The 24,289-nt window shown below is 39.5% G+C and overlaps 1 protein-coding gene and 1 long non-coding RNA gene across 3 annotated transcripts in view; both read right to left on the bottom strand.

Moving 5' to 3' along the window:
- LOC308392914 (uncharacterized protein) overlaps nt 1–24,289 on the bottom strand; it is a 160,258-nt gene that overhangs the window by 41,691 nt on the left and 94,278 nt on the right. The gene's annotated exons all lie outside the window — the stretch shown is intronic.
- Nucleotides 5,112–6,252, bottom strand: LOC308392755. The gene is made up of 2 exons (XR_013970864.1): nt 5,941–6,252; nt 5,112–5,359 (listed from the first exon to the last, which is right to left on the bottom strand). It is a non-coding gene; the product is annotated as an uncharacterized lncRNA (long non-coding RNA).

Genomic DNA, 24,289 nt, shown 5'->3' with positions numbered 1-24,289 from the left:
ACATCTTCATCACTGAAAGGGTGACCACTGGCCTGTAGGTGTGACTGCAGAGCTCTTCTGTGTTGTTTCAGAGTTCTAGCGTGCGGTATGTTGATGTTCGGATTCTGATTACTTAATCGGTTGTTAAAATAATGAAACAGATATTAATCATAGACTTTCAGCTTTCCAGAGCCCAATGTGAGGTCGTGAAATACCTTACTTTGTATTGTTTTGCCAAACGCAAACGCTTCCCACTGAGACATATGGGCACAATCTGCATCAATGTTACGAGTCTATTTAAAACTCCACGCACATTACATGGGACAGCCACATTTCTTCTGCTTTATTAACAATTTGCTCTTATTTTGAAAGGTGAAATATCCACATTCCGGTATCACGACGCAGAAACGCTCCTCTCGTCAGTAAGTGATGCGCTGAGTAAACTGGAACGCCTTCGCCATCACGTGGCCTCTGAGGAATCTGCTCACAATAAATCCGTGACCAAGACAATACACGGGCAGTGAAGGGTAAATATCCACATCGGAGCAAACAAGCTGACTGGGATGAATTAAAAGGTGAAATAAATGTGCAGAAATACATTTGAGGTAAGGTATCTATACAAACATCTTTTGTGAAACAATCGCTCTATAGTAAAAAAAAAAAAAATTGCATTAACATATTATTCCGCAAAACTGGATTTCAGCACATCCAGTAAAATGTTAATTTACTCCCCTGATTTAATCTGACTCGCCGTCCTTTCATTGGACGAGGCTTTACACTCGTGTTAAAAACGACGTTTTTGTTCCACGTGTAACACATTTTGTGTGAATTTTAACACGTGTAAAAAAAACACCCAAAAACCAAAAAAACTCTTTCAAAACAACACGTGTTGTGTTAGATCTGACACGCCATGTTATTCAGGCACCAAATGTGCTAAAATCTAAAACATAATACAATATTGAGGAAACACAACTTGTGTTATATATGAAAGTACATGATGTACAGCATCAGTGTGGAGGAATTTTAAGGTCATGCCAAAGAATCTCAACCTGATTGAAGTCTAGATGTTAACTAAGCCACTCCAACATCTTTATTTTATTTTATTTTAATATTATTTTGAGTCATTCAGAGGTGGACTTGCTGATGTGTATTGTATCATTGTCCTGGTACATAACTCAGGTGCTCTTGAGCTTCAGGGTGTGAACTGATGGCCACACATTCTCCTTCAGGATTTTCTGGTAGAGAGCAGAATTCATGGTTCTATCAATCACAGGACTGACAATAAACTGGACTGGGCTAAAACACCACTGCAGTTTACAGGAAGGGCCAGAGCTGTTTCTATTTTCTGAGGTGGCTGAGGTCTTTTAATACCTGTCGGATGCAGAGGCTTTGCTAGTCTGTTGTGGCCAGTGCTAGCCTCATGCTGTTGCATGCTGGGGCACAGTACACACTGCATAGTGCACACCCTTAATATCAAATCCTCAATAGAGATAATCATTATGATAAGGACAATATGTGTAATATCCTGGATTATTTATAATCAGAGCTGTGTATTTATTAAAGCTATTTTGTTATATTTTGTAATTTTGTAATTATTTTATTATTTAATTCAGTTTGGTAGTCTTGGTAGTCATTAGTGCCCTTTTGATAGGTTCCTCAAAAGATTCACAACTGTTCCCAGCTGTAGAAATGGCTTTGTGACGCTTTCCAGACCGATAGATGGCAATGACTTTGACCATCCTCTGTTTTTTAATTAATTAGTTAATTGTTTCTTCACTTTGTCAGACAGGTTCGATTTAAGTCATTTTTTTATTCAACATGTTTGGCAGTGGTCAGGCCAGGGTGTGGCTAGTGAAATAGAACTGAGATTATCAGCAAATTATATTTACCTTCATCCAAATAGCCTTGATAAATGAGATCGTCTTTTTGTTTTTAAACTGCATTGTCTTTAGTCAGGTTATTGCTAGCTAATATTCAGATTTGTATGATTAACACACTTAAGTGTGACAGATATGAAAAAACAAAAAAAATCAAGAAGGGGGCAAAATGTTTTTCACATATTCTCCGTCAATACTAATGCAATGCCATTATAATTTAATTAGATAACAGCCACATTAAAATGTCTGGTACATACATTGCTCATGGCATTAGGCCAGAAAATCAATAATCTTTACCAAGCTCAAAAACATTCAATAGCCCACACTGACCTTGTGCCAAATTTCATATTGCTTCCCAGGAGATATCCAAACTTAGAGAGTGATTGGTTGTGTTTTTATTGAACTGTTCAAATAAAATTCTAATTCTTTCCAGTTACACCAGTTCATGCCGATCAATTCAAATAAAACTCCGTCGTCAGTAATATAGAAATTAATCTCTACTTTCAAATTCCTCCTTGAATTTTCGGTGTTGCTACTGAAACATTGGCCAGAGAAAATATAGTCGTTGCAATTTGTCGCCCCCTTGTGGTCAATTTTGCAAAGCCCTACAAATGAAATGTATGTTTTTTTGTTTTTTTCAGGTTACAGGTCATTATTTTTTATGTTTTTCTTTTGGTCAGATTTGGGTTGCATATGGTTAGAAACACTGTAGATATATGACAATGCCATAGCCATGCTATTTGTTTGTTTCGGTGTTATTCATGCATTTATGTATTCCCACTGAACATTATTTATGATATCAAGCCACTGAGGCATGCTTGATGGCAGAGAGAGCATAACAGAGTATATGGAGAGCTATATAAATCACTTTCTCTGTAGCACATTTTCTGTGCTCATGTGCTCTATTTCTGTTCCTGTAGGCCTGTCAGTACTATTTATTTAAAACCGACCGCTGCCTGTCATTGCAATGACTGAAACTAGACAACTAGATACAATTAATTATTGCGAGTGATTATGGTGCAATTACTGTCCATCAAATGCTGACAAATTTGCATAAAAGTTGTAATATTAGTATGGTAATTTTATTTTAAGGTATAACACAAATGTCACCATAATCAGAAAAAAAAAAATCCCTCCATTAGCAATTAGAACAGATCTTGTAACATATGATCAACAGCTGAACTGAAAAGAATCAATCTGCATTTAGATCATTTAGATAATTAGTGGTTATTTGTAGAAACAGAACAAGAGCAAGATATACATCTATGGTGTTTTTTCATTTAAAGTAAAACAAAAATAAACATAAATAAATAAAAGCACATATAAGCTGATAAAAACTTATGTTTTTATCAGCTTGTGTATTATTCAAAACAGCTGGTTTTGGATTGTGGTTGAAGAAACATGAAAGTTTTTATGATGCTTCAGAAGTCCCTTTTTATAATGTTTTATTGTCTAAATGATTGATCAAAATTAACATGACTGCTACAGGATCATATGGTTTCATCAGATAATCAGCTTATAAATCTTGTTTGTTTTTTTTGTTTTTTTGTTGTTGTTGTTGTTGTTGTCTTCCTGATTTAATGTGTTTTGATAATGTCAGAAGTGGTTTTGCCAAACATCATGATTTCACAGTAAGCTGACCTTTTTGGAGTGAAAGTGAATTTCATATCATTGCATTTGTTTCCTATTAGACCAGGTGTCAATCTCATTTGAGTTTATGAACCACAAACTATCCAAAATGCTCTCAAGTGGACCGGACCAGTAAAATCACTGCATAATAAAAATAATATTTCTCTTTCTTTCATGTTGAGAATTACATTTTGAAAGCATTCACTTGGGTCAGAACAACAATATTTACAGCCACATGCCAAAGTAATAAGAACCTTTTATACCATTACATTAGAACTTTGCCAGACAACAGAAAGCATTATATCTTGTTAAATTACTTTACTTACCTAATGAGATTTAGCAATCTGACATTGCCAGAATAAGTGATAATAATAATCAGAATGCATGTTATTGAAAAATTAATTGCAGTTAATTGCAAGTTTCTCACATTGCCTTTGTGATCTAGTGGACCGAATTTGACTCTTTCCAAGACAGTTGTGGCCCCCAGGGCACATATTTGACACCACTGTACTAGTTAAGTATGGAACATTTTTGGCAAAGGTAACTTATGAAGTTTTGGGTTATGACCAACAGTGTTTATGAGGTCAAAAAGACATTGAGCTTGATCACCAAATTCTAATAACTTCCAGTTCACGTTCACAAGACATTCCTGAGATACATTGCCTTCAAAGGATTTCAATCCAGAGACAATCCAGGAACATAATACCTTCAACCACAGCTGTGGCTGGCGCAGGGAGAGAAAAATAAGTCCCAGACTACTGACTGATAATGAAAATAAATGTTAGGTGCAACCCCAAATCAAAGAGTGACCACAAAGTTGCAAGAAAGTGGCCAGAATCAACCCAACAAAGACTCTAATGTGGCCCGCTGAACTGCTTTGGAAAATGTAAAGGAGAGCATAAATTTTGGACTTTTCACTAAGTGTGACATCTTTTCCTACTAATAAAGACCTCTCTGGGCTATTCAGACTACACCAAAGTAAATAAGTAATCGAGTAATAATGAAATGACAGAAGAGTTCCTGTTTTTCTTACATTTCTTTCTTCTGTTTTTCTAATTTTGACATCCCTGCACTAGACAAACAAACAGCCAGCTGATGTGGTGAGAGCACAGGGAGGAAATAAAGTCAGATCACATCAGTTTTGCTTAGAAACCTGAGTAGCACAGATACCTCAGTCAGCTTTGTAGTCTATATATTTTTTACTTTTATATTTTATACCAAAAATATAGATTTCAGTGTGGACAATCAGGGAAAGGAAACTGCAAAGAAGTTTTAATTGGCTAAGCTCCGTCAGTGGTGCACAGCAAATCCAGCATGTCCATATTAACACTGTCGGATTTGATTTCAACACTATTAAAGTGTCTATATGGGTCCACACCAGAGAGTGTTAATTTAACTCTTTTTGGAGAGTTGGTACGTTAACTCTGATTTAGTGTTAAACACCAAATCTGTCTGGAGTTGATAATTTAACACTTGGTGTTAAGAGTTTATATATTAACTCTCAAAGAGTATTTTAGTTTAACTACGTAAGAGTTATCTTCTAATTCATTCTAAAAAGCGGGAATTTTACTGTTCTGAACTTCTAGAAATTTCTTTTGGAAATAAACATTTACTAAAAAGATGCAATGGTTTTTGAAAAACATTTATTCTGAACTGTGCACCACAATTTCAAAACATTTTCTGAAAGATGTAACAGTATACATGTTCTCACTTCATTAGAATTTTGTTTATCAAAAGGTCTGACATGGTAAATGCAAATAACAGCATTCTCATCACTTATTTCTTCAATACAATATGCATGTCCTTCATTCATCCCTTTGTGGAACTTCAACGCACTTCTGCTCTCCCCCATATTCCATCTTCACAAGCATATCCTGTGTGGAGATTGAATAAAAATTAGTTGACACTAATTAATGGCACAAACAATCCAGTAAACAATTGCAGCACAGTAAAAAAAAAAAAGGAATCCTCTTTGAGCCATTACTTGTGTAAAGTATTTTCCCAAAAGACAAGGACACAGGCAACAGGTAATACTGAACTAAATGTAAAACCTCAACCTTTTTCATTTTTACCTAAACCGTGTGCACAAAACTCTGGAGGGATCTATGCTAACGTAGAATCGAGTCAGGACGTCTGCTACTGCTATTTGCTCGGTTTTTTTTTATGGGCGATCGTTTTCAGGCTTCAAGTAGCACCATTATACCAACATTTCACATTCTAGACATTGTTTTAGGTGTATTTGACCAAAAGTTTGACTGAAAATTCACATGCAAGCTTTTTTCAAGGCTGTGGTATTTGCCCGCAAACAATATCTTTCAGCTAGCTAAAACAGAATATTATGCTATCACCGAGCAACATGGCTAATGCCTTTCACACAGCTTTGTCTCAACTCCAAAGAGCCACAGAAGTAAAAGCTCATAATAATAATTAAAACAATCTTTGAAAAATGACTTACCAAGCATGGCAAACAACTCAAATATGTAGAGCAAAATGTTCTGAAACGGCTTCACTTCAGCTTCGATTGGAGCCGTGCTGGGGGCGGAGTCTGTGAATTTACTCTATTGGTGTCATAGCCCCTGTAGGAGTTCAGAGTTAAGAGGTCAAGAGTTAATGTTTCCATTGTAACACCTCCAGATTTGACAGAGAAACACTCATTTTTAACACTCGATTTTAACTACTATCATTTTACACCTCAGAGTTACATTAAAAGAATGTGACTCTACTTAGAGTAAAATTAACTCTACTTTTGCAAGAAGACTATTAACACCAAAACATTTAACACTTTTGAATTTGCTGTGTGGCACCGGACGTTTGAAGAGTCTGGTAGTGTCAGTCCTTTTGTCTTAAGGGGTGTCATTTTCACTAACTGTGATATAGGCATTGTCAAAACTTCTTGGAGTGTAACTGGGGGCCTTATTTTGCCCGATTAGCCTTTTTGATAAACTTGAATGTGTATGTGTTGCTTTTTTTTTTTTGCTTTTTTTTCTGCAAAACATTTTGAAGTGTCTCACTTAATTGATTGGATGGCGCTTATTTGCACATGGAAATTCAGGGGTGATATTTGAAAAACATCACTTCTTCTGTTAAGGGCCTTGCTGCAGTGAATACAAACACAGAACAAAAAGGCAGCTGTGGGCAAAGCCTTTATCAGAAGTTGAAGCATTTTGAAATGTATTTCTTTTGTCATTAAACAAAAAAAGGCTACACGGGAACACGACAGACCTGTTTAGTTAACAGAAGAAAATGCATTTTTGTGCTTTTTACATATATTCACACAAGTTTGCATTTTATAGGCTGTAAGAAAGCAGGCATTGTATTATGTTTGGTTATGTTACTGTACACCCAGAAAAACCTTCAGGAATTTATGGGTGCATGCTTTAAAATTCACGTTGTTCAGTTCACCACAGTGGTTTTAGTTTTATTAAAGGAGACGCTGTTAATACTCACCAAAAAAAAGCTTGATTGGTCTTCAGCTGGAAAGCCTAGACTGCATCGTATTAATCAGCAAGACTACACTGGGAGCCCTTTTTTTAACATTCATTAATTCAGTGTTACATCACAGGGCTGCTTGGTTTTAAATAAATTATGGCCTTGGCAAGACCACAGTCTGGTACTAAATTGCACTTGCGATGCACTTTCATATCATAATGGGTTGCCCTCCCAGTGATTTCCTAGCGCTCTCATATTTTTGTTGATGTTCAGAGATGGGAACCCTGCAGAAACATAGCCTGTAGACGAGCCATTGAGATTCAGTCTTGATTCAAAGGTGACATTTTATGCTTTTCATAGCAATGGGCATAGCTTCAAATAATGAGGTCAGTGTATGTAAAAGTAATCTGTGAGGCAAAACCTCAGTCTAAACACTCGCTATTCGACATCTATTCTTGTGCCTCGCTTTCTTTAATATAATGAATGATTTTCTTTTAAAAGAAAAAAAGAAATATGGAGGTGGAAATGAGCATAATCGGCCCCCCTTTGAGAACTGCTTTAATAGTTTTCTTTCCACCTCTGTGCAATAGATCTGCACAGCTGCCTGACTAGAATGAAGTTTCATCCTACTGCAGAAATTTTAATCAGGTTTTGTAGTGTCTTTGTACTGCACTCACAATGTGACAAGATTAAGAATATCAGAAATTATGAATTCTAAATATGGTCTTTACCATTTCCTGTAAGTACACAAAAATATACTATAAATGCAGTTGGACAGAACTTCCATGCTGATGTTTGGTAACAGTATCCTCTGGGTTAACATCTTCAGATGGAACGGTTGTGCTTAGAGTAAGAGCAGTTAAGAGTCATACATAATACATTAAGAGTAGAGAATGAAGAAAAATAGGCATTAGTCTTACGTTTTAATATAGAATAAACATTTACTGGCCACTTGGTTAGCTAGAATTAAGTTTATCAACTTAATTCTTGTTGACAAACCCCTTCATCACCAGCATCCGCCTCAATGGTTATGGGATAGTTTCATATTGTTTACGCCCAATTCTGACTCACATGTGACTGTATCACAAATGAAGACTCATCAGACCAGGCAACATTTTTTTGGTGAACCTTTTGTGACACGTAGCCTGAGTTTAATGTTCTTAGCAGACAGGACAGTCACATAGTGCGGTCTTCTGCTGCTGTAGCCCATCTGCTGCAACAGAGGCGGAGGCAGACATTTGATACATCCGGGGCTTAGCCCTAAAGGGTAGTACGCATGTAGGATTTGGGGGGGGGGGGGAAGGGGGGTTGAAATGACTGAAAGATTACTGGGCTCTGTTCTTTTGTTCAAAAAAGAATGACTTCATATAGGGAAAAATATGTATCACATATGCAGAACACCTTAAACTAGTTTTTTAATTAAGCAGCAAGGCAGAACAAAGTTGGGGCTGTATCAAGACATGCGGACTAAATCCCAATCCAACCAGACCCAGAACTGATCCGGAATTAAAACAGGACTACTGTCACGGCTGGCGGAGTGAGCCGTGTGGTGTGGAGGAAAAGGAGGACCCAAAATGCAGCAAACTGATGATACGAGTGATGTTTATTTACAAGGTGGAGGTGGCAAAAACAGGCAACGCAGCATGAGCAATTACAAACGGAAACCTAAACTGGGAGAAACTAAAGAGCAAACCTGAGACCATACAAAGGGGTGCGGGGCAGAGAGCTGCAGAGTAATGCAGGCAGATAACGCAGACGAGCCGACAAAGAACACAGACCGACACCCACTAAATATACACACACAAGGTAATCAGGTAATCACACACAGGAGGGAAGAACAGCTGAACCTAATACACATGAGGACCGGAGGAGACACAGACTTTCAGAATAAGACAGGAACTCTAGGACACGAGCCTACGAAGTAAAGCAGGGAACACACGGACTGATTTACAACACAACACGGGGACAAGAACAGAGCACCAAGGACAGACACAGGTAGGGCTGAATATACACTAACTTCAGGTTCAACCCTAAACCAATACAAATCAGAACAAACACAAGGCACAAAAATGAACTTCAAGAAAACACAAAACGCTGGGTCAAAACGACCCAGGACCGTGACAACTACATCCTGTTTTTATTCCAGTTCAAAATCAGGGGCCCGTTCTTCGTACCTCGCTAAGTAGGTTAGCCGGATTAGATTGTTGACGATTTCGCGTGATCCTGGATCAGTCGGTTCCCCGAAGCTCATCTGGGACTTGCTGTCATAGCAACAGAGCCGTAAGCGTAAACCTGCTCGGGAGCAGGTTTACTTTATGTAAACAGGATTAGATCGCGGCCACGCAGGTATGTCCGCTTCATTTATACGAAAGCAACAGCGATAAATAAATAACATCAATGTAACTGAAGATAATGCAGCACTTGATCCTTTTATTGATGTCACACAGATACATACAGGTCATTTCCTAAAAAAGGGAAATGTACTATTAACATTCTATTACATGTATGTGATTATTACAGATGTAATTCATATTTCAGAGTAGTAATTGTAAATTACTTTGTGTAATCAAGATGAGAGACCACGGCTATAAAAGCCAAGGTGGATTTGGGAAGCCTGTCGCAGCCATGTCCTGTCCGTTTACGCGAGCAACCCATTGCGGAAGGTGCAAGATTGATAAGGAGAGTCCTCAGAATTCAGCGTATATTGCGGGACAGACAGGATCCTTTAGCTCAGCGCGACAGTGTGCTCATTGAGAGATATCGATTTTCCCGTGAGGATATTATTTACTTAACCAACTTGTTGACGAGGGGGTGCAGGACCACCACCTGTCTTTTTTTGCTCTGCCCTTTTCTTGGTTGCTGTTATAAACAAACAAACAGATTATTTCAGGCTCTCTTTCCAAGAGACGAAAAGCAATATAAGTGATAAATATTACCATTCTGTAGAATATTCTTATATTTCACTTTTACTTGTTCCCATGTTCTAGTGGGTCCTGTTGTGGCTCTAATGTGAAAGAGGATATAATATAACAATATAATATAATGTAATATAATATTGGATAATATAGTGTAATATAATAAATCTACCCTACTGCCTACTGGTGTTGGCCAGAGGGGCCGATGGCGCAATATGGCAGCCTCGCTTCTGTCAGTCTGCCCCAGGGCAGCTGTGGCTACAACCGTAGCTGCCTCCACCAGTGTGTGAATGTGAGAGTGACTGAATAGTGGCATTGTAAAGCGCTTTGGGTGCCTTGAAAAGCGCTATATAAATCCAATATATTATTATTATTATTATTAAATTACTTACGAGTTTAATTTGTCAGCAACTTTCTGCCAGCCCTCTCTCCTTGCTTTTGCAGCCTTTGCAGTGTTCCCTTGCGTTCTGATTAAACTCTGAAACTCCTGAAATCCCTCACTCAGGAGTTCTTGCTCTGCTGCCGAAAAATACCGAGCCGAGCGCGCTCCTTCGACATTTTCGCCGACCAATCAGAGGGTTGCCGATCAATGTTTCTACTATCGATGCGTAGCCCCTTTTATGACACCCAGTGATGTCACATTACTGCGTCCAGCTGTACTAATCGTCAACAGCAGGTGTGTTCGGGGAACCGGATTAGCGAGCTCACGGTTAGCGCGATGATTTGATCTTGGATGTGTCATTTGATCTTGGATGTAGTAAGCGACGTACGAAGAACGGGCCCCTGGACTACTTAGGATTTAACCAAGACAGACCCAGAATCAAAACTAGATGATAGTAGCACTAAAAATCACCATAGACCTGCACTACACTTATTTTTTAATTCTACCAAAGTACACTATTTAGATTGAGAAAAGTTTATATAATTATTCAGCCTTGTTGTGCAAACAAGCCTGCATAACTTAATAAATGTAGAATTTGAAAAATAACAAACCTAAAAAGAAACACTAGGTACGAGATACATGACTACCTATGATACGGTGATACTTTTGGTAAACAACCATTTGACTAACATGTCTGTCTCACCTGCTCTTGTTCCATCTCTGTGGCTCTGTGTTTTGCCTTATATGCATCCACAGCTGTGCCACCAATTTACTCACATGGACTCTACTAACCTATCAGAAGCTTCTTAAGCTCAGAATGGAATCGTCTGGAGTTTTCTTATTAATTAACAATAAACTTAGTGCATATGTACTCCTAAATTTGATGAAAATAATAAAACAATAGACAGCTCTGTCTCTCTTTAACTAATTCAAAAGATATTTCAATATTTATTTATCCAAAACAAAACAAGTTTACTCTAAATTGATGTTGTACAGTAAAAATGTTCTTGTGTTTTCCATAAAGTGTATGTAAATATCTGGTTTAAACTGTGGATATACTGCTGTGTACTGAAATCCCTCTTGTTTTTCATAGAAATATACTGAACAACATACAAAGCATAATATATAAAATAACATCTACCAGAGTTTTTTCTTTGAAAGAAGCCCCTTATGTCCATTCTTGTATATCAGTACATTACTTAAACCGATTTATTTAGCCATGGAGGGCAACAACTGAAAATATGAAATAAACACACATGTAAACTAAGACTCTCTAAAGAAACAGCATTGTTGTTGTTCGGCTTTTCATTTCTCCATTTGTTGATTCACTTGAAGAGCAAGTAACGTAATATGGGTCAAGTGATCAGTTTGATATCAATCTTTCGTGATTCACCGTCATATTTACATTATTTGTACAGTACGAATGATTTGCTTTGGTACCTGGTCAAACTTCAGTTCTCCTCTGTCTGCGCTTCTCCAACAGCGCACTCGCAGGCAGCAGCTCCACCGCCCCCTCGCTCAGTCGCTTAGTGCCTGAGCTCGGATCATACCAATATTAGGGGGGATTTACGCACAGTCGTAAATTCCCACAGTGTGCACTATGTGCTCCAAATATTGTGTGTAGTTTTTGTTTTATACAGTTGTCAGCCAGGCATGTAACTATGAAAAAATTACACTCCAAAAGACCCCGGGCTTCTGAAAAAACAACCCGGGCTTAAGCCCAGTAAGCCACCCCCCCGCTCTGCCACTGTGCTGCAAGTGTCTTGATGCATGGTCATTCATCCAGGTAATGAAATTCCTGACAGTTGATTGCATTCATCTGAATGTTGTGATCTCAGTGGGAGAAACATTTTATCACTCATTGAAAATCAGCACCTCCAAATCTGAGGCCATGGTCCTCAACTGGAAAAGGGTGGAGTGCCCACTCTGGGTCAGGGACGAGTTCCTGCCCCAAGTGGAGCAGTTTAAGTATCTCGGAGTCTTGTTCACGAGTGATGGGAGAAGGGAGCGGGAGATTGACAGGATTGGTGCTGCGGCTGCAATGATGCGGATGCTGTACCGATCCGTCGTGGTGAAGAGAGGGCTGTGAGTAAAAGCAAAGTTCTCAATTTACTGGTTGATCTACATCCCTACCGTCACCTATGGTCACGGGCTGTGGGTTGCGACGGAAAGAACGAGATCGCGGATACACGTGGCAGAAATGAGCTTCCTCCAAAGGGTGGCTGGCCTCTCCCTTAGAGATAGGGTGAGAAGTTCACCCATCAGGGAGGGGCTTAGAGTAGAGTCGCTGCTCCTCCACATCGGAAGGAGCCAGTTTAGGTGGTTTGGGCATCAAGTCTTTGTAAACAGTACTCATAGCTATTGATCAATGGTCATGACAATGTGTATATTATTGATGAAAGTAAGCTCACAGTCCATTAATTAGTCAGTGGTGCTAATTTTGGCTAGTATGTATCATTGATGAGGTTGGCAAAACCTGCAGCTGAGACTAAAGAAGTCAATTGGATGAGTGATGAAAAGTTTTTCCTGCTGAAAGCGCAGCATCTAGATAACCATAATGAAGTTTCTGCTACACGTCAAACCTTGAAGTTTCTGCTTCAAGGTTTGACATGTTGTGCATTCAGAGATGCGCTTGTTCATACCATGGCTGTAACTAGTGGTTTGTTTGAATTACTGTCTGGTCATTCTCCTCTGACGTCTGGCATCAACTGAGAACTGCACCTGAATCGATGTTTTCTCTTTTCAGGAAAGTTCCCCTAAAACCCTGTAGATGGCGGTGTGGAAAAATGCCAGCAGATCAGCATTTTCTGAGATACTCAGACCAGCCTCAGACCAGCCCCAACAAACATAATGCGCTCAAAGTCACTTAAATCACCTTTCTTCCCGATTCTGATGGGTAAAGAAAGGTGATTTAAACAGTTTGTCTTGTCTGCATGCCTACATGCATAGAGTTGTTGCCTCGTGACTAGATGATTATTAGAGATACACATGTATGTCTAATAAAGTGGCCACCATGTGTAGGTTATGTTGCACTTATAGTGCACTTCTACAACTAGCAACTTTCACACGCCCCTTGTTGTTATTCTTTCCCTCGAGATCGATAGGTCCACAGTGAACATCTGGCAGGTCAAAGGTCAAAGGAGGTTGAAGCCAGTGCAGAATGAGAGAACTCCTGCAGCGTGAACACACAAAACATTCATGTGCGGCAGACATACTGAATCTGGAATGTATGTGTGTCAGAGGTGATGACAGAGTTGCAGTGTTGCATTCAAAGATGGAAAAGAAGCAGAAATGTAGCAAGGCCTCTGCAGTTTGATGTAGAACTGAGACGGATGTAATGACCTGACCGCAGGGTGAGCAGGAGGGAGAGAGTTCAAAGGTCAGGCAGCAGATATCACTTTGGAAATGAGTTTTTGGGCTCTTGTACAGAGAAATGGTAATTCACAATCACTAGTCATATAGGAGGCAGTGAGAAAATTAGGTTAAGGTTTAAAGGTTAATTGTATCCTTGCAGGGCGTCCTTTTCTTTCTCTCCCCTTCTTTTTTTTTTTTTTAAATCAGGAGGAAAAAAAGAGCAGTGAACCAAATATAACGGAGTGAGAAAATACAGACAGGTGCAACAATTTCAACAGTTCATTCTCGGAAAGCTGTCGGATAACCCATCACTGCTGACAACTTTTGTAAAAACTATATTTTGCTATGAATGACAGAAAAGAAAAACATAACCTGTACTTCACATGTAACACAAAACATCCTACCCAACAGATGGAAACAATCTGAGACCAGGTAAAGAAGGTTTCGCTTTGCTTTTCTTTTTCTTGGGCGTACTCAACATCAAACCCACCACACGGGGGCAGCATTGGTTCATGCTGGCATTGCCTCTAAACATGGCCGTTATTATTACTGCAGGCAGTATATAATTTCAAACACAGAAGGTGTGGGAAATCTGTAACAAAACATTCTAAAGAAATACGAACAATGAACTCAAACCCGATCCTTAAATTCATCACCGGGGAGAACCGGACGGATCGATGTGTAGTTATGCTGAATGCTGAATCCGAAGGAGGTCAGTGATACCGCTGGAAAAACTGGTAAATCATCACAAAACATAAATGCTGCAGAGTGGTCAGTAAATATTCTTAGAAAAATATGTGCTTCACTGAATATCAGATTTTGTTTCATGCTGAGCTATTGAGCTTCCAAAGACAAATGTGTATCAAAAAAAGGGAATGGATTGAAAGCAGGAGTGAACATGGACTTAAATAGTGTGTTGTGTTAGTGTAAGCAGCCATGAAGACCTGACAGTAGATCCTGTATTTATTTAAACTATAAGTATTACATTCTTATAAAGATCTATTAATATTTGGGGTGAGTGAAACTGTTAACTGAAGCAAAACTAACAAAAACAGACAAGTGGGCAAAATGACATGCCTTAATGTCATAATGTTCATTAAATCATCTAATTTCTGTAAATAACTTTGGGAAAATATGTTGTGATTTGTTGTTATGTTGCAATTAGCTTCTAAATAATGACTAATGCACTGCTTTAAAATATTCATTAGTGTTACTGATATTCATTACCTTTATCTTTGATTACACCATGCAGTCGCATTAGAGCATGAATGGCGATCATCCCTAATTACTCCTTACAGGAAGCTCATAAATGTAAGATCATGTTTGTAATATCCTTCCATCCATTCATCAATCCGTCTGTCCTGTTGCTCAAGTTAAAGCAACAATGGCAGCAGCAGACCTGTGTGAGCTGGTAAATAATAATTGTTTATTCTGGTTCAGAGTCATTTATTATGTCTCCATCTCTGCCTCGGAGAACCGATTTTTCTGCCTCTCTGACAGGATTTCCCATGTGGGAAATGTCTTTGCGGGTGTTTTCTGCACACCGGTGTGATGGAAACATCATCAAATGTTTGACAAATATGAAGCTATTATCACTGCACCAGATTACACTTACACATTTATTATGCACGTTTATGAATGCATGGACAGATGAGGGCCAATCTGAAGAAGTGGCAGCTGGAGCCCAGGTTGAGGAGGGAAATTGGCCTTTATCTGGAACAATCTCATTGTCCCCCCTTTTTTGTTGTTGTGTTGCTGTCTTGAATTGCCATTTTATTATGAAGTAGGTGTGTGTGTGTGTGTGTGTGTGTGTGTGTGTGTGTGTGTGTGTGTGTGTGTGTGTGTGTGTGTGTGTGTGTGTGTGTGCGTGCTGGTGATACTTGGAGGAACATGAGCTTCTTTTAGGGACTCTTGAGGGAAAGCAGTCTGCACAGAGAATCGTGCCCAGACTAAACAAACCAGGAGCCAGGCATGGTTCATGGTGTTCTTACCCAAGGTAATAACCCCTGATCACGATGGACCACGTGAGCTAAATGAGCTTAAAAAGATTAAAGTGTTTGTCAAAGTTGCCAACTTAAATATTGACTCTTTCCTGAGGTTACCACTGTAGCGGTCAATTCAGGACTGGTTTGGAAAAATTTAGCGTAATATACAAGTGAAGTTAACCTTGTGTGTGTGTTTGTTTGAATTTGTTCTCATGGAAACTGCAGCATGTGATGCAGGGAATGCAGTGACAGTCTCACACTTGATAAAGAGAGAAAAGCAGACGATGAAAGGAAAGCCCGTGGCTTGTTTTCATTGCAGTTCTTTGGAGGATTGTACATGTGTAAATGTCTGTGTGTACGAGTACCGCACTTTGAAATGTCATTTTTTCTTCCATTATGTAGTTCTCTTGTCAACCAAATATATCTTAAACTAGCCATCTGTGAAACAAATGAGAAATAACTTTGAATGTTTCCCTGAAAGGTCTGAATTTGTCTCATCAATACTTCAATCTGCCAGCACATCTTCAATCTTTATTTCTTCACACTATCCCTTTGCATATTTGCAGATACACTGTATTGCCAAAAGTATTCGCTCATCTGGCTTCACATGCATTTGAATTGGAGTGACATCCCATTCTTGAGGCATAGGGTTTAAAATGAGTGTGGCTAATCCTTTGCCGCTAAAACAGCTTGAACTATTTTTTTTGTCAAGGCTTTCCACAAGGTTTAGGAGTGTTTATGGGAGAGTTTGACAATACTTTATGAAGCACATTTGTGAGGTCAGACACAGATGCTGGATTAGAAGGTCTCCGCTCTCAGTCTCTGCTCTAATTCATCACAAAGGTGTTCTGTCGGGTTGAGGTCAGGACCTCCGTGCAGGCCAGTCAAGTTCTTTCACACCAAACTCACTCATTCATGTCTCTATGGAAATTACTTTGCGCACTGGTGCACAGACATGTTGAATCATTAATACTTCCTTTCACTGGCACTTTACACTTGATGCAATGCCAAACACAGATTCATCCATTGGATTGTCCGGCAGAGACCCGTCATTCATCACTCTAGAGAACACGTCCATTACTCTAGAGTCCAGTGGTGGTAAGCTTCACCCCAACTCCAACCAATGCTTTCCATTGTGCTTGGTGATGCAAGGCTTGGATACAGCTACTCGGTCATGGAAACCCATCCCAGGAAGCTCTATGCAGTGTTCTTGAGCTGAACTGAAGGCCACATGATGTTTGGAGGTCTGCAGCATTTGAAGCTGCAGAAAGTTGACAAGATCTGCGTGCACTAAGAGCCTCAGCATCCGCTGACCCCACTCTGTGATTTAATGTGACCTACCACTTTGTGGCTGAGTTGCTGTCATTTCCAATCACCTCCACTTTGTTGTAATACCACTACAATTTGACTGTTGAATATTTACTAGTGAGGAAATTTTCTGTCTGGACTTGTTGCACAGGTGTCATCCTATCACAGTGCCATGCTGGAGATGCTGAGAGCGACCCATTCTTTCACAAATGTTTGCAGAAGCAGTCTGCATGCCTAGGTGATTTTACACACCTGTGGCCATGGAAGTGATTGGAACACATGAATTCAATGATTTAGATGGGCGAGTGAATAGTTTTGGCCTGATTCATCTCCTATTCCTGGCCAGAAATTTGTTATTCTGTTTCTGCTGATCCCCACTGTGCATGTTAGTTTACTTTTATATTTTTTATAACTGATATTTTAAAGCTGAACGACCAACTAGCAGTTCACTGGCAACACATTTAATATGAAGCATTTAAACAATCTTTATAGCAACATATCAAATATTCCATCTTATCAAATGTGAATATTGGCTAATATTCAATAACATTTGGCTCTCTGTCCTGCCATCCTCACCTACAACTGGTCGTGGAAGATGGCTGCCCCTCTCTGAGCCTGGTTCTGATAAAGTCATGTTCTTGCTAAAAGGGAGTTTTTCCTTCCTGCTGTCACCAAGCATTTGTTCAAAGGGGGTTGTTTAATCAGTGAAGGTTTCTCTCTATCATTGTAGAGTCTTTACCTTACAACACAATGCACCTTGAAGTTACCTTTGTTGTGATTTGGCAATATATAAAATATAAATACTGAACATTTGAACTAAATTGAAATAATATTTGCTTTCTATGATGGTAAACTCTAATTTTTTTTTTTCAAAAACTACAGTTTTCACCTAGAATTTAATTATAATTTAGTTTAGGTACATTTTAAATGTTTCTGACCATTTGGGTAACTGTATAAGATGAGAGACAGAGAGAGAGAGAGACATTTAAATACAGTATGTTCAAATTACAACTACATATGTAACATGTGAGACAGATGAGAAGATGGATAATAAAAGCTCTCCTTTAGTAGTGGAAACGTCAAACAAATCTACCCTTAATCAATTTAAGTAGACCAAAAAATATACTGTAAACCCGGAGCTATTAAACCTTCTTTGTCCGGTTGGTCTTGGATAAAATCCTATCAGAATCTGAAGGATACTACAAAAAAAAAGAGATTACTTTTTACTGGGAAAACAGAAAAAGGTGCGTGGGGGTGGGGTGGGTTGTACAAGGCCGAATCTTTGTGTAGCTCATATTCAGCCGCTGATTACAGCAGGAAATGATGCTGTCCAATTGGATGGGAGCCTGATTGTTGCCGCACTTGTATCTGCAGAGAGGGATATATGCTTTGCAAAAGGGCAGGCAGATTCTGTGTGTTTTCTTTTTTTCCTTTTTTTCCCTGAGTGAATAATCCTCTCTCTTTCCAGTCCCTTGCTACTCCTCGGAAGTGAAGTCTGTTCCGGAAAGGCTGGCTGAGTGGGTAGTGTCAGTATCCAGGTGTCAGCGGTATACTTTCGCTGTGTGAAGGTTGAGAGCATGTAGGGATTAGTGGGAAGTGGTGTTTGAAGTGGGTATTACCTTTTTTATTCACCTCGTGTGTATCTTTTCTTTATTTGCTGGTGTGCCCAAGCAGCTGGAGAGTGTCTTGTCAGGGCACAGCAGAGGGGGAGAGAGGGGGAGGCCGAGCCAAACGTATTCATTCTGGTACCTTCGGCTGCATAAAGGGATGCACAAACAGGTCTGCTTCCATGATACAGATGCACTCGTTGTGGTATGTATGTAATTTGTAAATGCATTTGTGACTTAAATTACTGACAATTCAAACTGTTTTATTTGCTTTCATCTGCAATTAAAGGTTTTAAGTTTATGGCAAATTTAAACGTAGGATGCCACTCCGGAGCAATAGGAACGAGCTGTAAACACAGCAATATTACATTCGCACGTTTAAGGGTGACAAATTTGTTAGCAAACAGACACTAGCATCCAGCAGATGCAGGGAGATGTTAGATGTTAACAGTTTAAAACCGTGAATAAAAAAGTCCACTCTCTGTTTTCATTTTTCCTCAGCTGGGGTTTGCATCACCTGCCTCGGGAGATATATGGCACTTCATCTACTAAATGCTCAACAGGTTCACTTGGCGGCCACTAATATTTGCTTGCCTTTTGTTCCGGTGACAGGCAGCCAGTGCGCAATTGTTTTTTAGAGCCTTTCCTGCTGAAACAGCTACCCGCTGAGTCCATTACGTGCCCTTTAGCACCTTTCAATGAAAAATCATTCTCTGTATTGTGCTTGTCACATCAACAAAAGCTGTTGAGAGATTTGTTTCTGCTCTTATCCAAATGTTGAATGTTAAGCTTTCTCAGTATTTACAGAATCAAAATAAAGAAGGTTAAAAAGTCTTTAGTCACAAAACACCAGCAAACATACCCATTTCCTTTGTAAAACATATAATTAACCAGCTGGGCTTTGCTCTTCTTAAGGCTCAGGCTTTCGGCGCTCTGTAGTAGGCTGTATTTTTCAAGAGTGGAGTTGTTCAGGTCCTAGACTTTCCCCTGGCAGCAATAGTCCAGCTAATACATGCTGGATAATATAAACTGTACTTACCTGTCTAAGAGAAAAACAACTCTGCTTTAGTTTTTATTCCTCTCGTCTCTTTCACTTCCTTTCCTCTCCCAATAGAAATTCCAGTCGATTGTTGTCTATGAGCTGACTCTGTCGTTGCCAAATTGCAAGCCATGCTATACTTTTTGTTTTTTTGCAACTCAGGATTGAATGACCCCTCTATCATCTTTTGCATTACACACCTGTCATCGTGATGGTTTCTGAGTCCATGGAAGGAAGTGGAAATTTTACGACCTGAGGAAAGATATTAAGCACAATATAGAAATCAAGCCATTGCTTCCGAGGGAAGAAGCAGTTGCAGTGAAGGCTGGTCAAGGTGAGGTCAGCGGATTATTCTTTCCTTCTTGAAGCCCAGAAGAATTCCCTTCATCTTTAGATAGAAAACTTTAGATAGATACCACGAAGAAAAGGTTAAAACAACAACAACAAGAAAAATAGATTATGGATACATTCCTGTCATGGCTCACCCTGCAGTGCATTGAGTCAGCTCTCCTCAGGGTGTCTAATGACCCTCAGATGGCTGTGGGTTCTGGTAATTGTGCAGTGTTGTTTTGACTGACCTCTCTTGGCAGTTTTGACACAGAAATATATGTTTCTCGTGCATCGCCACTGGTCTCTTCCACGAGTTTCACCTTAAGACGAATGATATTTCATTCTAAAGTCTTCTCACTCCTCCCTCTTCACGTCCCATGAAGCAACACTTCGTTTTTATGGCAGTGTTAATTATTTTAATGCTTGGTTTTATTATCCAAAAACAAGAACTAAACAAGACAGATGCCCTTAATGAACCCTCTCCATCTACATACTCATTGTCATAGTTTATCATTATTGTATTAGTTTGTATTATTGCTTTACTTAAAACATGAAAACTGTAAAATGCTGCTGTTCCTACTGGAAATGTATTACCTATAATAAACTATTTGCCCTGGTTAGAGGTCTCAAGGCTGTTCTGGAAGCTTCCATTTCTCCTGTTTTCAATTTGTGCAAATCTCTTTACACAGAAGTCCGCTTTTTTTTGGGTTTTTTTGGGGGGGTTGTCAGCTCTGTCTCTTCCGCTGTCAAATCAGACCTTCAAGCTCCTGACTGGGAAGGGAGCTCATGTCTGATACAGGTTTCCCTTCAGTCACATTTTTTAAAAAGCGTTTTCAAATTACTACACAGTCCTACACCCGCTAACGTATTTGGCATTCCAATTAATCCCCCCCCCCCCCAGGGCTGGACTGGGACAAAAAAATCGGCATTTTGACTAGAGACCGGCCCACCAAAAATGTGACGTCATTCAGGGGTAAAACCGCAAAGGATTCTGGGAACTTGTGGCAAGAGGTACTAGCACATGCAGGCTTTCAATTGAACTCAGTTGCACAGCGATAAAAAGAAACACAAAAAAATGGCAAGAAGCTGTTGTATTATTAACTGCAATAGCCGGTGTTGTGCCAAAAAGCGATTGTCTGCCAAAAACTGATTTCCGGTATTTGCCAAAAACTGATTGCTCGTATTTAAATTGCTATAAGTAACTTGCTGGGCTATAATATGTGAAACATATGTCAAATGCATCCCTCATGGATGACATAAAGTCATCTCTCCATCTCCATCTCCTGCTCTTTTATTTCTCTCTCTCGCTCCATCTCTCTCTGCTGCTCTTCTGTCTCCTCTGTCACAGACTTCTCCACTTTTGATGATAAATCAGCCTGGTGCAACATGTAAGGATTGGCACAATTTGTTAAGATTTTGAAGAGTTTGAGAAACTAACCTTAAGCATAAAATAAAATTTACTATCAGTAACTTCATAGCACCCGCCCAGCAGTATATAAACTCCGTCATGCTAGCTAGTACGCAGTACCAGTTATTCTAAGCGCCTGTAAAAAGTCAGCACAACAAAAACAAACTCCAACTAAACTTGGTTTATATCTGACACAGATAGACAGCAGGTCATAACTTCTTACCTGAAGTTCAGTTCCTCTGCCACTATGACCGGCGGCCGCCTCGGGTCTCTCCTCCTCTTGCCTCCCCTTTCCCTTATCCACCTGCTGGCCTCCACCACTTGCTGATGTTGCTAAATCTGTGGAAGCTATGCCATAGCTACCGCCAAACAATTCAGTTATTTTTACACATTTGGCAGCGTCTGCCTGAAGGGCTTGTTTCTTTTTGGCCCTAATTTTTTCTGCACCTCCTTTCCTTTTTTTGTTCTCCATTTTCTTTAGTTCGTCTATAAGATTGCTAAACAAGGGGGAGGGTGCATCCGACCTCCTTGGCTGTAATTGGTCCAGCCCAGAGTCGATCATGACCAATTGGCCAATCCAACACCTTTCATTATTTATACCCTGCCAAAAAAAAAATCAAAAAAAAAAAATCGCCAGCGGCCCACCGGGCAAATGCCCGGTATGCCCGATGGCCAGTCCAGCTATGCCCCCCCCCCCCCCCCCCCTTTATTCAAAATAGAAAAAATGTGTAAAATATACAAATTTCACAAAAGTATTGGCTCATTTTTAATTTGATGGCAGCGGCATGTCTCAAACAATATGGGGCAAGGCCATGTTTACCACCATGTAACTTCCCCTCTTTTAACAACAGTCTGTAAATGTCTGGAAAATGAGGAGACACTTTGCTGTGCTTTTGGGAGAGGAATCTTGTCCCATTCTTATCTTTTATAGGATTCCAGCTTCTCAACAGTTCTGGGCTCTTCTTGGTTGTATATTTTATTTCACGATGTCCCAAATATTCTCACATGGTAAAAGGTCTGGACTGAAGGCAGGCCATTTCATTACCTTTACTCTTCTTCTACAAAATCATGATGTTTGCTAGATGTCTTTGTTCCTTGTTTAAATCTCTGTATCATCAGAGATGCAGGCGATTGAATTAAATACTGATAACATATAGAGGTTACAGTGTCAGTGTTTTTCAAACAGAATGTTCAAATTTTGATTTGTCTGCCCACACAGCACTTTGACCCTTGCCTCAGCCCATTTTAAATGAGCTTTGACTCTGAGAAGGCAGTGACGATTGTGGACCATGTACACACGTGGCTTCTTTTTCGCATGATAGAGCTTTAACCTGTATTTGTGAATGGCAATGATTTTGGAAGGTGCTGGTGGGTTGACGAGCAGATGAGCAACAGGTGTGCAGGGTGAAGCATAGGTGCTGGAAACTCCACCGAATAGACAAGGCTAGGTGGGGGCTGCCCGTCAGAAAGCAACAGGTGACTGAAAAAAATGCACTAAAACAGAAACCTTCTAACCAGCCCAGGAGCCATGACATTCTGAGAAACTCTGGCGCTCTAAGATGCTCTTTTTATACTCAATCATGTATTGGATCTGTTGCCAATGGTAAGTTGCAAAATGTTCCCTGTTTCTTTCCGGTAACACTTACTTTTCCAGCCCTTTCTTTTATCCGTTTCAAAGCCTTTTTGAGATATACTGCTGCCATCTACTTCAAAAGGAGCTCCTATTTTTCATGAAATGCTAAAATGTTGCAGTTTAAAAATTTGATATGTTTTCTCTGTCAAAAAAACAATAGAGTAGCTGTTTTGTTAGAATACTGGATAATTCCTCTTATTCAGAATATTCTTCCTAAACCCCAGAGTTAGTTGCTTGGTTATAACATATATGTATATGTATATATGTATACATATGTATATACACATATATATGTATATACACATATATATGTATATACACATATGTATGTGTGTATATATATATATATATATATATATATATATATATATATATATATATATATATATATATATATATTAGGGGTGCAACGATATTCGTATCGATATTGAACCGTTCGATACAGTGCTTTCGGTTCGGTACGCATATGTATCGAACAATACAACATTTGTAATTTATTTTATCAATTTTCCTTCTGACGATGCTGTCTGTGTTGAGCGCTCAGTGAATCTGTGTTCGACTACTCCGCCTAGGCTGCACTGTCGAGCGCAGATCCACTGAGCGCTCCACACAGACAGCATAGTCAGAAGGAAGAGCGCAGGGCAAGCTAGCGAGACAGAAGTTAAGCTCTACTTGCAACAGGCAAATTGAACCTCATTCAGATCTGGCGTTTGGAATTATTTTGGTTTTCATGTGACGTATGACCCTGAAGGTAAGCGAGTCATGGACTAAAGTAAAACAGTATGTTGGATGTGCCATGCAATGCTCAATTACATTGGTGTGAACTAGTGTGTTAGCGCAGTTAGCTCGTTAACGTGTTGGCCGTCTAGCCCCATGCACGGAGCGATCGGCGGTAGCTCGTTAACGGAGATTTGCCGTGTTGTGGCGTTAAGGTCATTTCAACGAGATTAACCTGAAAGCACTAGTGGCAACACAACGAATATGACTGCACATTTACGCCGACATCATCCTAGTGCAAAGACAAGTGGAAGCAGACAAAAAAAAGCAAGCATGCTACAAACTTTAGCCGAGTCATTTAGACAGCTGTTAGCACATGATTCTCCTTATGCTGCTGAGAATATAGCCCAGAAGAAGCGGATAGTATAGCTTTTATTTTGGAAAGAGACATTTCTCTGTAATAAACTCTCTTTTCCAAAGATGCATGATTCCTCAATCAGATACAGGGCTTGCAATATCGCTAGCCTGACGTCCTGGAGCTAGCAATTTTTTCAGTCGGGCTACCAAAATCTTTCTCTTCCCTGCCCGTCGGGCTATTGTAGGAAAAATATATGTCAATGCTTTTGCATTCTTTCAGAAATGTAGCTGGGTAATTATGTCATTGGCATCGGTGAGCCACTGTCAATATGTGACATAT

The sequence above is a fragment of the Rhamphochromis sp. 'chilingali' genome, assembly GCF_963969265.1.
Source record: "Rhamphochromis sp. 'chilingali' genome assembly, chromosome: 2".
Taxonomy (NCBI): domain Eukaryota; kingdom Metazoa; phylum Chordata; class Actinopteri; order Cichliformes; family Cichlidae; genus Rhamphochromis; species Rhamphochromis sp. 'chilingali'.
The sequence above is the reverse complement of the archived record's forward strand: the minus strand, read 5'-3'. Positions and strand labels throughout refer to the sequence as shown.